This window comes from Pelophylax lessonae, assembly GCF_965119305.1.
Source record: "Pelophylax lessonae genome assembly, chromosome: 12".
Lineage (NCBI taxonomy): Eukaryota > Metazoa > Chordata > Amphibia > Anura > Ranidae > Pelophylax > Pelophylax lessonae.
In genome coordinates, this window is record NC_138779.1 from 3,932,571 (window position 1) to 3,947,778 (window position 15,208).

The following is a 15,208-nucleotide window of genomic DNA, read 5'->3' on the forward strand; positions in this document are numbered from 1 at the left end:
GGTACAGGTAGTATTTCGGAAAATATTACCTTGGAGGTCCTAGTCCTCAACTTAGCGCCTAAGTCCCTGAAATCGTTTAGGACTCTCCGTCTTCCTCTGCCTATGTCATTGGTACCCACGTGTACCATGACAGCTGGGTCTTCCCCAGCCCCACCCAATAATCTGTCCACCCGATCCGCTATGTGCCGAACCCGAGTTGTACCCTGTAATTTTCTGAAAGTAGTGTAGAACTAAAACCATAAACTATAGGTGTAGAAAGGTAAAAAGGGAGATGTACTTTAACTCCTGTGTACATTAGGACTGTACTGGTTATTGGGGTTAATGAAAAGTTAGAAACAAACTGAGAACAAGGAAAAAGAAAACTCCCTGACATGGGGTTCCCTGAGTGATTCAATACCTGAGGGCGGATAATATCCTATTTAGCTTGCGTGTGATCATAAAAAATATATGGTGAATGGGAAAGATTCTCCTTTTATAGGTGAAATATTTTATTTGTTACTTGTTTGCCATTGCTGTGGGATTTTCTCAGGTGGAACTTTGCCAAGCGCATTCTCGTCATCTTTTGGTAATAAGCCCCATGATTTTAGAATTTTTTTAGGCCTTCTTCCATGTTGGTGATATTATACGTCATTCCATCTCGGTCTATCATAATTTTCGTAGGAAATCCCCACTTGTAAATTATTTTATGATTCCTTAGAATTTTAGTAATCGTGTTTAAATTCTTGCGTGCCTGTATAGTTGCCTGTGAAAGATCTGAGTATAATATTATTCCTGCATAGGGATATGGTAGAGGTGAGTTATGCCGTGCAAATTGCATCAACTGATCTTTTACTTGAAAAAAGTGGATTTTGGCAATAACATCCCTAGGCAGCCTTTGTGGTATATGTGCGGGTTTAGGTAACCGGTGTGCACGGTCTATCATCAGTTCCTGATGGGGAATCGTAGGTAGAAGTGTGGAAATCATTTCTTTTAGGAAGCTTTTCAGATCAGCAGGCTTTATGTTCTCAGGAATGCCTCGGAATTTTACATTATTCCTTCTTGATCTGTCTTCCAAATCTGCTACTTTCAGTTTAAGATTTTTAATCTCATCCTCCAGCTCGAAATGCGCGTCAACTAGATCGTTATGTGCATTGGTGAAATCGCACATTTTATTTTCTACATAATCCACTCTCTCTCCAAGGTTGTCTATTTCTTTTTTAGATTGGTGCATAAAGCTCATCACATCATATTGTAGGGTTCCTCTTAACCACTTAAGCCCCGGAAGATTTTACCCCCATTCCGACCAGGGGGTATTTTGCGATTCGGCACTGCGTGACTTTAACGGACAATTGCGCGGTCGTGCGACGCTGTACCTAAACGAATTTGACGTCCTTTTTTTCCCACAAATAGAGCTTTCTTTTGGCGGTATTTGATCACTTGTGCGATTTTTTGATCACGCGCTATAAACAAAAAAAGAGCGTCAATTTAGCAAAAATAATAATATTTTTCACATTTTTTTATATGAAATTCCCCCCCCCCCAAAAAAGTAAAAATCTAAATTTTTTAACATTTTCGGCCAATTTGTTTTATGCTACATATGTTTGGTAAAAAAAATCGCAAAAAGCGTATTTTGATTGGTTTGCGCAAAAGTTATCGCGTTTACTAACAAAGGGAAAGATTTTTGTCATTTTTGTTGGTTTTTTTTTTTAACGCGTAATGGCGGCGATCTGCGATTTTTTTTGCGGTACTGCGACATTGTGGCGGACAGATCGGACCCCTGACTGACATTGTTTACACTTTTGGGGTTACCAGTGACATTACTACAGTAATCAGTGCTATATATATGCACTGTTACTGTAAAATTACACTGGCAGTGTAGGGGTTAACTTTATTTGAGAGGGAGGGGCTGTGTGTGTCCCTAGGGGCGTGATTCTAACTGTGATTGGCTGTGGCTTGAGGTGTAGTTACACTGATCAACGGTCCTACATAGTAGAACCGTATGATCAGTGTCTCTACACAGGGAGAATGACAGGCAGCTTGTTTACACAAGCTGCCTGCCTTTCTCCCTCTCCCCCGATGATCGCAGAGTGACCGGCGGACATCGGGTCCGCCGGTCACACGCGCGGGGGGGGGTGCGTGACCGCGCGGGAGCGGGAGCGTGCCGCCGGCAGCGCACGCTCGCTCCCCAGACCCTCCCAGGCTAGTGACGTACCGATACGTCACTCTGCCTGTGAGGGGCTGACCGCCGCAGTATATTTACTTGCGGCGGTCGGCAAGTGGTTAATGACATTATTATGTCTTTAATTGTGGAATCTGATATAGGTTGGCCTGAGGTGGGTATTGCATTTAATTTTGCATCATATGGAATGTTACCACGTGTGAAATCATAGTCATGATCATGATCAATATCACTTACATTTCCATTGGAAGGAGTGATTTTCCTCTTCTGCTTTAGAGGGCTGCTGGTGGCATCATGCATCTGCAGACTGCATTCATTTGGGGCATTCTGTGATCCTTCTCCTTCTGCAGCATTCATTTCTTGCTCTCTAGCATTGCCATGAGAGGGGGAGGTGTCAGCGCCATTTTGGTATTTTCCTGGAGTCCCGGCTGGGCTCCTAAAGTCCCCTAATTTGCGGGGAATTCCTCTTTCTTTCCTCTTCCCCATCCTCCCGCTAGATTGCTGCATCTTTTGGGTGTTTTTTCAATCCCTCAGGAGTGCTGAAAGTCGCTTTCCTTTACTGCAGGGAGCCCGTTATCAGAGAGCTCTATGCAGCTGCGTCCATCTGCCTTCACAGCCGGCCACGCTCCCCTTCTATCCCAAGCAGACTCCACCCCTGCAATGCTCCCCTTCTATCCCAAGCAGACTCCACCCCTGCAATGCTCCCCTTCTATCCCAAGCAGGCTCCACCCCTGCAATGCTCCCCTTCTATCCCAAGCAGGCTCCACCCCTGCAATGCTCCCCTTCTATCCCAAGCAGGCTCCACCCCTGCAATGCTCCCCTTCTATTCCAAGCAGACTCCACCCCTGCAATGCTCCCCTTCTATCCCAAGCAGGCTCCACCCCTGCAATGCTCCCCTTCCATCCCAAGCAGGCTCCACCCCTGCAATGCTCCCCTTCTATCCCAAGCAGGCTCCACCCCTGCAATGCTCCCCTTCTATCCCAAGCAGACTCCACCCCTGCAATGCTCCCCTTCTATCCCAAGCAGACTCCACCCCTGCAATGCTCCCCTTCTATCCCAAGCAGGCTCCACCCCTGCAATGCTCCCCTTCTATCCCAAGCAGGCTCCACCCCTGCAATGCTCCCCTTCTATCCCAAGCAGACTCCACCCCTGCAATGCTCCCCTTCTATCCCAAGCAGGCTCCACCCCTGCAATGCTCCCCTTCTATCCCAAGCAGACTCCACCCCTGCAATGCTCCCCTTCTAGCCCAAGCAGGCTCCACCCCTGCAATGCTCCCCTTCTATTCCAAGCAGACTCCACCCCTGCAATGCTCCCCTTCTATCCCAAGCAGGCTCCACCCCTGCAATGCTCCCCTTCCATCCCAAGCAGGCTCCACCCCTGCAATGCTCCCCTTCTATCCCAAGCAGGCTCCACCCCTGCAATGCTCCCCTTATATCCCAAGCAGACTCCACCCCTGCAATGCTCCCCTTCTATCCCAAGCAGGCTCCACCCCTGCAATGCTCCCCTTCTATCCCAAGCAGGCTCCACCCCTGCAATGCTCCCCTTCCATCCCAAGCAGGCTCCACCCCTGCAATGCTCCCCTTCTATCCCAAGCAGGCTCCACCCCTGCAATGCTCCCCTTCTATCCCAAGCAGACTCCACCCCTGCAATGCTCCCCTTCTATCCCAAGCAGGCTCCACCCCTGCAATGCTCCCCTTCTATCCCAAGCAGGCTCCACCCCTGCAATGCTCCCCTTCTATCCCAAGCAGACTCCACCCCTGCAATGCTCCCCTTCTATTCCAAGCAGGCTCCACCCCTGCAATGCTCCCCTTCTATCCCAAGCAGACTCCACCCCTGCAATGCTCCCGTTCTATCCCAAGCAGGCTCCACCCCTGCAATGCTCCCCTTCTATCCCAAGCAGACTCCACCCCTGCAATGCTCCCCTTCCATCCCAAGCAGGCTCCACCCCTGCAATGCTCCTCCTCTATCCCAAGCAGACTCCACCCCTGCAATGCTCCTCCTCTATCCAAAGCAGACTCCACCCCTGCAATGCTCCTCCTCTATCCCAAGCAGACTCCACCCCTGCAATGCTCCCCTTCTATCCCAAGCAGGCTCCACCCCTGCAATGCTCCTCTTCTATCCCATGCAGGCTCCACCCCTGCAATGCTCCCCTTCTATCCCAAGCAGACTCCACCCCTGCAATGCTCCTCCTCTATCCCAAGCAGACTCCACCCCTGCAATGCTCCCCTTCTATCCCAAGCAGGCTCCACCCCTGCAATGCTCCCCTTCTATCCCAAGCAGGCTCCTCCCCTGCAATGCTCCCCTTCTATCCCAAGCAGACTTCACCCCTGCAATGCTCCTCTTCTATCCCAAGCAGGCTCCACCCCTGCAATGCTCCTCCTCTATCCCAAGCAGACTCCACCCCTGCAATGCTCCTCCTCTATCCCAAGCAGACTCCACCCCTGCAATGCTCCCCTTCTATCCCAAGCAGACTCCACCCCTGCAATGCTCCTCCTCTATCCCAAGCAGACTCCACCCCTGCAATGCTCCCCTTCTATCCCAAGCAGACTCCACCCTGCAATGCTCCCCTTCAATCCCAAGCAGGCTCCACCCCTACAATGCTCCTCCTCTATCCCAAGCAGACTCCACCCCTGCAATGCTCCCCTTCTATCCCAAGCAGGCTCCACCCCTGCAATGCTCCTCCCCTTCTATCCCAAACCCCACAATACTCCTGTAATAAAAGCAGACAAAAAAGCCCAGCAATGCTTCTCTATTGAAAGCAGGTTCCACCCCCCGCAATGCTCCTCCCCCATTAAAAGTAGGCTCAGCCCCCTGCAATTCTCCTCCTCTATCCTAAGTAGGCTCCGCCCCTGAAATGCTCCCCCTCTATGCCAAGCCCGCCCCGCCCCTGTAATGCTTCTCCTCTATCCCAAGCCCACCCCTGCAATGCTTCTCCTCTATCCCAATCAGGCTCCGCCCCTGCAATGCTTCTCCTCTATCCCAAGTAGGCTCCGCCCCTGTAATGCTTCTCCTCTATCCCAAGCAGGCTCCGCCCCTGTAATGCTTCTCCTCTATCACAATCAGGCTCCGCCCCTGTAATGTTTCTCCTCTATCACAAGCATGCTCCACCCCAACCATGCTCCTCCTCTCTCCCAAGCAGGCTCCGCCCCCCAATGCTCCTCCTTTTTCCCAAGCAGGCTTCACCTCCTGCAATGCTCCTCTTCTACCCTAACAACACTCCTGTAATAAAAGCAGGCTCCGCCCCCGCAATGCTTCCCTATGGAGGAAATAAGTGACTCGAGCTCCCCTCGCACAGGCTCCGCCCCTGTTTAAATGCTCCTCCTCCATTAAATGCCGTAGGGAACATCGGGTTCGCCTTCTTCAATACTCCTCTATTCAAAGCAGGCTGCTCCCACGCAATGTTTCTCTATTCAAAGCAGGCTCCGCCCCCCGCAATGCTTCTCAATTCAAAGCAGGCTCCGCCTCCGCAATGTTTCTCTATTCAAAGCAGGCTGCTCCCACGCAATGTTTCTCTATTCAAAGCAGGCTCCGCCCCCGCAATGCTTCTCAATTCAAAGCAGGCTCCGCCCCGTACTACCTTTCAAAGCAGGTTTCTTCATCCACAATGCTCCTCCTCCACACAGGCTCCGCCCCCCTCCATACCCCTCTAAGGACGGAATAGGCAGGAAGAAGACGTCCCTCCTCGCTTTGTGTGGATTGTGAGGTAAAATCTTGGTCAGGGCTCCGCCATCTTGTCTCCTCTGTGGGCGGTAGAAGGGAGGTTTGGTGGGGAGAGCTGTGACAGGAAGTTTAGTTTCCTGTGTGGAGATACTGACGGGACGCCATATATCTTTACCTGAAACACCTCTCTGCCCCTCACACATCATTCATAGGAATTCCAGTCACACCTCCATGACAGAACACACAGCTTATTTCTGAGGGCTAATCATAGGAGGTCACAGCGCCTCCCAATGGTTGGGGGCCTGAATTAAAGGAACAGCACACTGAAATCAAGGGGCGTGTCCCTGACTCTGAATCACAAACAGCAAGGGGCGTGTCCCTGACCCCTGAGGTCACATGTAGCAAGGGGCGTGTCCCTGACCCCTGAGGTCACATGTAGCAAGGGGCGTGTCCCTGACCCCTGAGGTCACATGTAGCAAGGGGCGTGTCCCTGACCCCTGAGGTCAAATGAAGCAAGGGGCGTGTCCCTGACCCCTGAGGTCACATGAAGCTAGGGGCGTGTCCCTAACCCCTGAGGTCAAATGAAGCAAGGGGCGTGTCCCTGACCCCTGAGGTCACATGAATCAAGGGGCGTGTCCCTGACCCCTGAGGTCACATGAAGAAAGGGGCGTGTCCCTTACCCTGAGGTCGCATGAAGAGAGGGGCGTGTCCCTGATCCCTGAGGTCACATGAATCAAGGGGCGTGTCCCTGACCCCTGAGGTCACATGAAGAAAGGGGCGTGTCCCTTACCCTGAGGTCGCATGAAGCAAGGGGCGTGTCCCTGACCCCTGAGGTCGCATGAAGCAAAGGGCGTGTCCCTGACCCCTGAGGTCACATGAAGCAAGGGGCGTGTCCCTGACCCCTGAGGTCACATGTAGCAAGGGGTGTGTCCCTGACCCCTGAGGTCGCATGAAGCAAAGGGCGTGTCCCTGAGGTCACATGAAGCAAGGGGTGTGTCCCTGACCCTCTGAATCACACAAAGCAAGGGGTGTGTCCATGACACAAAGTGAGAGGCGTGTCCCTGACCCCAGAGGTCACATGAAGCAAGAGGTGTGTTCCTGACCCCTGAGGTCACATGAAGCAAGGGGCGTGTCCCTGAGGTCACATGTAGCAAGGGGCGTGTCCCTGACCCCTGAAGTCGCATGAAGCAAAGGGCGTGTCCCTGAGGTCACATGAAGCAAGGGGTGTGTCCCTGAGGTCACATGAAGCAAGGGGCGTGTCCCTGAGGTCGCATGAAGCAAAGGGCATGTCCCTGAGGTCACATGAAGCAAGGGGCGTGTCCCTGACCCCTGAGGTCACATGTAGCAAGGGGCGTGTCCCTTACCCCTGAGGTCACATGAAGCAAAGGGCGTGTCCCTGAGGTCACATGAAGCAAGGGGTGTGTCCCTGACCCGTGAGGTCGCATGAAGCAAAGGGCGTGTCCCTGAGGTCACATGTAGCAAGGGGTGTGTCCCTGAGGTCACATGAAGCAAGGGGCGTGTCCCTGACCCCTGAGGTCACATGTAGCAAGGGGTGTGTCCCTGACCCCTGAGGTCGCATGAAGCAATGGGCGTGTCCCTGAGGTCACATGAAGCAAGGGGCGTGTCCCTGACCCCTGAGGTCACATGTAGCAAGGGGTGTTTTCCTGACCCCTGAGGTCGCATGAAGCAAAGGGTGTGTCCCTGAGGTCACATGAAGCAAGGGGCGTGTCCCTTACCCCTGAGGTCACATGAAGCAAAGGGCGTGTCCCTGAGGTCACATGAAGCAAGGGGCGTGTCCCTGACCCCTGAGGTTGCATGAAGCAAAGGGCGTGTCCCTGAGATCACATGAAGCAAGGGGCGTGTCCCTGACCCCTGAGGTCACATGTAGCAAGGGGTGTGTCCCTGACCCCTGAGGTCACATGAAGCAAGGGGCGTGTCCCTTACCCCTGAGGTCACATGAAGCAAGGGGCGTGTCCCTTACCCCTGAGGTCACATGAAGCAAGGGGCGTGTCCCTGAACCCTGAGGTCACATGTAGGAAGGGGCGTGTCCCTGACCCCTGAGGTCACATGAAGCAAAGGGCGTGTCCCTGAGGTCACATGAAGCAAGAGGCGTGTCCCTGACCCTCTGAATCACACAAAGCAAGGGGTGTGTCCCTGACACAAAGTGAGAGGTGTGTCCCTGACCCCAGAGGTCACATGAAGCAAGGGGCGCGTCCCTGACCCCTGAGGTCACATGAAGCAAGGGGTGTGTTCCTGACCCCTGAGGTCACATGAAGCAAGGGGCGTGTCCCTGAGGTCACATGTAGCAAGGGGCGTGTCCCTGACCCCTGAAGTCGCATGAAGCAAAGGGCGTGTCCCTGAGGTCATATGAAGCAAGGGGTGTGTCCCTGAGGTCACATGAAGCAAGGGGCGTGTCCCTGAGGTCGCATGAAGCAAAGGGCATGTCCCTGAGGTCACATGAAGCAAGGGGCGTGTCCCTGACCCCTGAGGTCACATGTAGCAAGGGGCGTGTCCCTTACCCCTGAGGTCACATGAAGCAAAGGGCGTGTCCCTGAGGTCACATGAAGCAAGGGGCGTGTCCCTTACCCCTGAGGTCACATGAAGCAAAAGGCGTGTCCCTGAGGTCACATGAAGCAAGGGGCGTGTCCCTGACCCGTGAGGTCGCATGAAGCAAAGGGCGTGTCCCTGAGGTCACATGTAGCAAGGGGTGTGTCCCTGAGGTCACATGAAGCAAGGGGCGTGTCCCTGACCCCTGAGGTCGCATGAAGCAATGGGCGTGTCCCTGAGGTCACATGAAGCAAGGGGCGTGTCCCTGACCCCTGAGGTCACATGTAGCAAGGGGTGTTTTCCTGACCCCTGAGGTCACATGAAGCAAAGGGTGTGTCCCTGAGGTCACATGAAGCAAGGGGCGTGTCCCTTACCCCTGAGGTCACATGAAGCAAAGGGCGTGTCCCTGAGGTCACATGAAGCAAGGGGCGTGTCCCTGAACCCTGAGGTCACATGTAGAAAGGGGCGTGTCCCTGACCCCTGAGGTCACATGAAGCAAAGGGCGTGTCCCTGAGGTCACATGAAGCAAGAGGCGTGTCCCTGACCCTCTGAATCACACAAAGCAAGGGGTGTGTCCCTGACACAAAGTGAGAGGCGTGTCCCTGACCCCAGAGGTCACATGAAGCAAGGGGCGCGTCCCTGACCCCAGAGGTCACATGAAGCAAGGGGCGTGTCCCTGACCCCTGGGGTCAGTGAAAGGGTGTTTCTCTGTCCCCCTTATTCACACAAAGCAAGGGGCGTGTCCCTGACCCCGGGGGGTCACACAAAGCAAGGGGCGTGTCCCTGACCACTGGGGGTCACACAAAGCAAGGGGCGTGTCCCTGACCCTCTGAATCACACAAAGCAAGGGGTGTGTCCCTGACACAATGTGAGAGGCACGTCCCTTACCCCAGAGGTCACATGAAGCAAGGGGCGTGTCCCTGACCCCTGGGGTCAGTGAAAGGGTGTGTCTCTGTCCCCCTTATTCACACAAAGCTAGGGGCGTGTCCCTGACCCCTGGGGGTCACACAAAGCAAGGGGCGTGTCCCTGACCGCTGGGGGTCACACAAAGCAAGGGGCGTGTCCCTGACCCCTGGGGGTCACACAAAGCAAGGGGCGTGTCCCTGACAACTGGCCGTACACAAGGTGAGGGACATGGCCCTAACCCCCTTAACTCACATGAATCAAAGAGCGTGTCCTTGACCCATGGAGTCACACAAAGCAAGGGGCGTGTCCCTGACCCCTGGAGTCACACAAAGCAAGGGGCGTGTCCCTGACCCCTGGGGGTCACACAAATCAGGGGTTGTGTCTCACCCCTGGGATCATGCAAAGTGTGGAGCGTGTCCCTGAGCCTAGGAGCTTACACAAACTGGGGTGGGGGCATGTACCTCACTCCCTGGATTTACACAAAATGGGGGAGCATGTGCCTGAGCTCAAAGGGGGGGGGCATGTGCCTGAGCTCAGGGGGGGGGGGGCATATGCCTGAGCACAAAGGGGGGGGGGCATGTGCCTGAGCTCAAAGGGGGGGAGGGCATGTGCCTTAGCTCCCCTTCTACCCCACCGCCCCCTCAATGTTCCTTCTCTATCCTAAGCAGAATTCACCTCCGCAATGCTCCTCCCCCATTCAAAGTAGGCTCAGCCCCCTGCAATTCTCCTCTTCTATCCTAAGTAGGCTCCGCCCCTGAAATGCTCCCCCTCTATGCCAATCCCGCCCCGCCCCTGTAATGCTTCTCCTCTATCCCAAGCCCACCCCTGCAATGCTTCTCCTCTATCCCAAGCAGGCTCCACCCCTGTAATGTTTCTCCTCTACCCCAAGCAGGCTCCACCCCTGCAATGCTTCTCCTCTACCCCAAGTAGGCTCAGCCCCTGCAATGCTTCTCCTCTACCCCAAGTAGGCTCTGCCCCTGCAATGCTTCTCCTCTACCCCAAGTAGGCTCAGCCCCTGCAATGCTTCTCCTCTACCCCAAGTAGGCTCTGCCCCTGCAATGCTTCTCCTCTACCCCAAGTAGGCTCCGCCCCTGTAATGCTTGTCCTCTACCCCAAGCAGGCTCCGCCCCTGCAATGCTTCTCCTCTACCCCAAGTAGGTTCCGCCCCTGCAATGCTTCTCCTCTATCCCAAGCAGGTTCCGCCCCTGTAATGTTTCTCCTCTATCCCAAGCAGGCTCCACCCCTGCAATGCTTCTCCTCTATCCCAAGCAGGCTCCACCCCTGCAATGCTTCTCCTCTACCCCAAGTAGGCTCAGCCCCTGCAATGCTTCTCCTCTACCCCAAGCAGGCTCCGCCCCTGTAATGCTTCTCCTATATCACAATCAGGCTCCGCCCCTGTAAGGCTTTCACTCTATCCCAAGCAGGCTCCGCCCCTGTAATGCTTCTCCTCTATCACAATCAGGGTCCGCCCCTGTAATGCTTATCCTCTACCCCAAGCAGGCTCCGCCCCTGCAATGCTTCTCCTCTACCCCAAGTAGGCTCCGTCCCTGCAATGCTTCTCCTCTATCCCAAGTAGGCTCCGCCCCTGTAATGCTTCTCCTCTATCCCAAGTAGGCTCCGCCCCTGTAATGCTTCTCCTCTATCCCAAGTAGGCTCCGCCCCTGTAAGGCTTTTTACACTATCCCAAGCAGGCTCCGCCCCTGAAATGCTTCTCCTCTATCACAATCAGGCTCCGCCCCTGTAATGCTTCTCCTCTATCACAAGCATGCTCCACCCCAACCATGCTCCTCCTCTCTCCCAAGCAGGCTCCGCCCCCTCAATGCTCCTCCTCTATCCCAAGCAGGCTTCACCTCCTGCAATGCTCCTCCTCTACCCCAACAACACTCCTGTAATAAAAGCAGGCTCCGCCCCCGCAATGCTTCCCTATGGAGGAATCATTCATAGGAATTCCAGTCACACCTCCATGACAGAACACACAGCTTATTTCTGAGGGCTAATCATAGGAGGTCACAGCGCCTCCCAATGGTTGGGGGCCTGAATTAAAGGAACAGCACACTGAAATCAAGGGGCGTGTCCCTGACTCCTGGGGGTCACACAAAGCAAGGGGCGTGTCCCTGGCCGCTGGGGGTCACACAAAGCAAGGGGCGTGTCCCTGACAACTGGCCGTACACAAGGTGAGGGACATGGCCCTAACCCCCTTAACTCACATGAATCAAAGAGCGTGTCCTTGACCCCTGGAGTCACACAAAGCAAGGGGCGTGTCCCTGACCCCTGGAGTCACACAAAGCAAGGGGCGTGTCCCTGACCCCTGGGGGTCACACAAATCAGGGGTTGTGTCTTACCCCTGGGATCATGCAAAGTGTGGAGCGTGTCCCTGAGCCTAGGAGCTTACACAAACTGGGGTGGGGGCATGTACCTCACTCCCTGGATTTACACAAAATGGGGGAGCATGTGCCTGAGCTCAAAGGGGGGGGGGGCATGTGCCTGAGCTCGGGGGGGGGGGCATATGCCTGAGCACAAAGGGGGGGGGGGCATGTGCCTGAGCTCAAAGGGGGGGAGGGCATGTGCCTGAGCTCCCCTTCTACCCCACCGCCCCCTCAATGTTCCTTCTCTATCCTAAGCAGAATTCACCTCCGCAATGCTCCTCCCCCATTCAAAGTAGGCTCAGCCCCCTGCAATTCTCCTCTTCTATCCTAAGTAGGCTCCGCCCCTGAAATGCTCCCCCTCTATGCCAATCCCGCCCCGCCCCTGTAATGCTTCTCCTCTATCCCAAGCCCACCCCTGCAATGCTTCTCCTCTATCCCAAGCAGGCTCCACCCCTGTAATGTTTCTCCTCTACCCCAAGCAGGCTCCACCCCTGCAATGCTTCTCCTCTACCCCAAGTAGGCTCAGCCCCTGCAATGCTTCTCCTCTACCCCAAGTAGGCTCTGCCCCTGCAATGCTTCTCCTCTACCCCAAGTAGGCTCCGCCCCTGTAATGCTTGTCCTCTACCCCAAGCAGGCTCCGCCCCTGCATTGCTTCTCCTCTACCCCAAGTAGGTTCCGCCCCTGCAATGCTTCTCCTCTATCCCAAGCAGGTTCCACCCCTGTAATGTTTCTCCTCTACCCCAAGCAGGCTCCACCCCTGCAATGCTTCTCCTCTACCCCAAGTAGGCTCAGCCCCTGCAATGCTTCTCCTCTACCCCAAGTAGGCTCTGCCCCTGCAATGCTTCTCCTCTACCCCAAGTAGGCTCCGCCCCTGTAATGCTTGTCCTCTACCCCAAGCAGGCTCCGCCCCTGCAATGCTTCTCCTCTACCCCAAGTAGGTTCCGCCCCTGTAATGTTTCTCCTCTATCCCAAGCAGGCTCCACCCCTGCAATGCTTCTCCTCTATCCCAAGCAGGCTCCACCCCTGCAATGCTTCTCCTCTACCCCAAGCAGGCTCCGCCCCTGTAATGCTTCTCCTCTATCACAATCAGGCTCCGCCCCTGTAAGGCTTTCACTCTATCCCAAGCAGGCTCCGCCCCTGTAATGCTTCTCCTCTATCACAATCAGGGTCCGCCCCTGTAATGCTTATCCTCTACCCCAAGCAGGCTCCGCCCCTGCAATGCTTCTCCTCTACCCCAAGTAGGCTCCGTCCCTGCAATGCTTCTCCTCTATCCCAAGTAGGCTCCGCCCCTGTAATGCTTCTCCTCTATCCCAAGTAGGCTCCGCCCCTGTAATGCTTCTCCTCTATCCCAAGTAGGCTCCGCCCCTGTAAGGCTTTTTACACTATCCCAAGCAGGCTCCGCCCCTGAAATGCTTCTCCTCTATCACAATCAGGCTCCGCCCCTGTAATGCTTCTCCTCTATCACAAGCATGCTCCACCCCAACCATGCTCCTCCTCTCTCCCAAGCAGGCTCCGCCCCCTCAATGCTCCTCCTCTATCCCAAGCAGGCTTCACCTCCTGCAATGCTCCTCCTCTACCCCAACAACACTCCTGTAATAAAAGCAGGCTCCGCCCCCGCAATGCTTCCCTATGGAGGAAATAAGTGTCTCGAGCTCTCCTCGCACAGGCTCCGCCCCTGTTTAAATGCTCCTCCTCCATTAAAAGCCGTAGGGAACATCGGCTTCGCCTTCTTCAATACTCCTCTATTCAAAGCAGGCTGCTCCCACGCAATGTTTCTCTATTCAAAGCAGGCTCCGCCCCCGCAATGTTTCTCTATTCAAAGCAGGCTCCGCCCCCCGCAATGCTTCTCAATTCAAAGCAGGCTCCGCCCCCCGCAATGCTTCTCAATTCAAAGCAGGCTCCGCCCCCCGCAATGCTTCTCAATTCAAAGCAGGCTCCGCCTTTGTAATGCTCCTCCTCAATTCAAAGCAGGCTCCGCCCCTGTACTACTCCCTTTCAAAGCAGGTTTCTTCATCCACAATGCTCCTCCTCCACACAGGCTCCGCCCCCCGCCATGCCCCTCTAAGGACGGAATAGGCAGGAAGAAGACGTCCCTCCTCGCTTTGTGTGGATTGTGAGGTAAAATCTTGGTCAGGGCTCCGCCATCTTGTCTCCTCTGTGGGCGGTAGAAGGGAGGTTTGGTGGGGAGAGCTGTGACAGGAAGTTTAGTTTCCTGTGTGGAGATACTGACGGGACGCCATATATCTTTACCTGAAACACCTCTCTGCCCCTCACACATCATTCATAGGAATTCCAGTCACACCTCCATGACAGAACACACAGCTTATTTCTGAGGGCTAATCATAGGAGGTCACAGCGCCTCCCAATGGATGGGGGCCTGAATTAAAGGAACAGCACACTGAAATCAAGGGGCGTGTCCCTGACTCTGAATCACAAACAGCAAGGGGCGTGTCCCTGACACAAAGTGAGAGGCGTGTCCCTGACCCCTGAGGTCACATGAAGCAAGGGGCGTGTCCCTGACCCCTGAGGTCACATGTAGCAAGGGGCGTGTCCCTTACCCTGAGGTCACATGAAGCAAGGGGCATGTCCCTGACCCCTGAGGTCACATGTAGCAAGGAGCGTGTCCCTGACCCCTGAGGTCACATGTAGCAAGGGGCGTGTCCCTGACCCCTGAGGTCACATGTAGCAAGGGGCGTGTCCCTTACCCTGAGGTCACATGTAGCAAGGGGCGTGTCCCTGACCCCTGAGGTCACATGTAGCAAGGGGCGTGTCCCTTACCCTGAGGTCACATGTAGCAAGGGGCGTGTCCCTTACCCTGAGGTCACATGAAGCAAGGGGCGTGTCCCTTACCCTGAGGTCACATGTAGCAAGGGGCGTGTCCCTGACCCCTGAGGTCACATGTAGCAAGGGGCGTGTCCCTGACCCCTGAGGTCACATGAATCAAGGGGCGTGTCCCTGACCCCTGAGGTCACATGAATCAAGGGGCGTGTCCCTGAGGTCACATGAAGCAAGGGGCGTGTCCCTTACCCCTGAGGTCACATGAATCAAGGGGCGTGTCCCTGACCCCTGAGGTCACATGAAGCAACGGGCGTGTCCCTGACCCCTGAGGTCGCATGAAGCAAGGGGCGTGTCCCTGACCCCTGAGGTCGCATGAAGCAAGGGGCGTGTCCCTGACCCCTGAGGTCACATGAAGCAAAGGGCGTGTCCCTGAGGTCACATGAATCAAGGGGCGTGTCCCTGACCCCTGAGGTCACATGAAGCAAGGGGCGTGTCCCTGACCCCTGAGGTCGCATGAAGCAAGGGGCGTGTCCCTGAGGTCACATGAAGCAAGGGGCGTGTCCCTTACCCCTGAGGTCACATGAAGCAAAGGGCGTGTCCCTGAGGTCACATGAATCAAGGGGCGTGTCCCTGACCCCTGAGGTCACATGAAGCAAGGGGCGTGTCCCTGACCCCTGAGGTCGCATGAAGCAAGGGGCGTGTCCCTGAGGTCACATGAAGCAAGGGGCGTGTCCCTGACCCCTGAGGTCGCATGAAGCAAGGGGCGTGTCCCTAATCCCTGAGGTCACATGAA